This window comes from Chelonoidis abingdonii, chromosome 1, assembly GCF_003597395.2.
Source record: "Chelonoidis abingdonii isolate Lonesome George chromosome 1, CheloAbing_2.0, whole genome shotgun sequence".
Taxonomy (NCBI): domain Eukaryota; kingdom Metazoa; phylum Chordata; order Testudines; family Testudinidae; genus Chelonoidis; species Chelonoidis abingdonii.
Window position 1 is genome coordinate 369,401,767 of NC_133769.1, and position 1,998 is coordinate 369,403,764.

The following is a 1,998-nucleotide window of genomic DNA, read 5'->3' on the forward strand; positions in this document are numbered from 1 at the left end:
GTGCCCAGAACTGGAGACAATACTCCAGTTGAGGCCTGGCCAGCGCAGAGTAGCATATTAAGATGAGTGAACTCGAGTGCCTGGTATTAAATGAGGATATTAATGTAACAAGCATCACAGAAAAATCGTGGAAGGATTGTAATCAATGGGATGTGGTAATACCAGAGTATGAAATATAGAGGAATGACAGAGAGTCAAATATAGTAAAAATCTTAAATGAATCAAATGTCCAAGTGTGAATAATAGTACATCAGTAAGAATATACTACCAACCACCTGACTAGGATGTGATGGTAATTGTGAAATGCTCATGGAGATTTTAAGGGCTCCACAAATAGAACACACATTAATAATGAGGGATTTCAACTATCCCCATATTGATTGGCTAGGTCATCCCAGGTTGTGATGCAGAAATAACATTTCTAGACACCATAAATTACTGCTTCTTGGAGCTGCTAGTCCTGGACCGCACAAGGGAAGAGGCAATTCTTGATTCATTCAAAAATGTGCACAGGAGCTGGTCCAAGAGATGAATATACCTGAAGCACTGGGTAATAGCAGCCACATAACATCCACAGTAGCATTTAATTTCAGAAAAAGGAACAACAGAAAAATGAAGAAGCTAGTTAAATGGAAATTGAAAGGAACAGTCATAAGACTGAAATGCCTGCAAACTGCATGGAAACTTTTACAAAACAGCATAATAGAGGCTCAGATTAAATGCATTCCCCAAATAAAAACAAAACAAAACAGTAAGAGGACCAAAAAAACTTCCTCTATAGCTAAACAACAAAATAAAAAAAACAGTTAGAGGCAAAAAGACATCATATTACATTTTGAAGGCAAATCTACCGAGGAAAATAGAAAAACCACAAACTCTGACAAATGAAGTGAAAAAGTATAAGCAGGCAGGCCAAAAAATAAAATGAACTAGCAAAAGAGACACAAACTAATAGCAAAAAAATTCTTAAGTAAATCAGAAACAGGAAAGCTGCTAAGTGATCACTGTGGCCACTGGCTGCTCGAGCAACGAAGAGAAGGCCATTGCAGAAAAGTTAAATGATTTATTTTAATTAGTCTTCACTGCAGAGGATGTAAGGGAGATTCCCACACCTGAGCTATTTTTTTATGTGATACATCTGTGGAACTATCAACAGAGGAGGTTTTGGAACAGGTTGATAAATTAAATGGTAATATGTCACCAAGACCAGATGATATTTGCCCAAGAGTTATGAAAGATATCAAATTGCAGAACTACTAAGAGTGGTATGTAACTTATCACTTAAATCAGCCTCTGTGTCAGATTTTTGGAAGATGGCTAATATGATGCTGAATTTTAAATAAGGGCTCCAGTTACAAACTGGTAAGCCTAGCTTCCGCCCCAGGCAAACTGGTGATAAGAACAGAATTATTAGATAAGTAGATGACCATGATATGTTGGGAAAGACTCAACATGGTTTTGTAAAGGGAAGTCACACCTTACAGATCTATTACAATTCTTTGAGGGGGTCAAATATGTGGACAAGAGTGATCCAGTTGATGTACTGTACTTGAACTTTCAGAAAATCTTTGACAAGGTCCCTTACCAAAGGGTCTTAAGCAAGTAAGTAGTCATGGGATAAGAGGGAATGTCCTCTCATGAGTCAGTAATAGGTTAAAGGACAGGAAACAAATGATAGGAATAAATGGTCAGTGGTGTCTCCCCAGGGATCAGTGCTATTCCACATATTCATAAATGATCTGTAAAAAAGGTGTAAACAATGAGGTGGCAAAGATTGCAGGTGATACAAAGCTACTCAAGGGAATTAAGTCCAAAGCAGACTGCAAATTGTTACAAAGGAATCACACAAAACTGGGTGACTGGGCAACAAAATGGCAGATGAAATTCAGTGTAGATAAATGCAAAGTAATGCACATGGGAAAATATAATTCCAGCTATACATACAAAATGATGGTGTCCAAATTAGCTGTTACCACTCAAGGAAGAGATGTTGGAGTC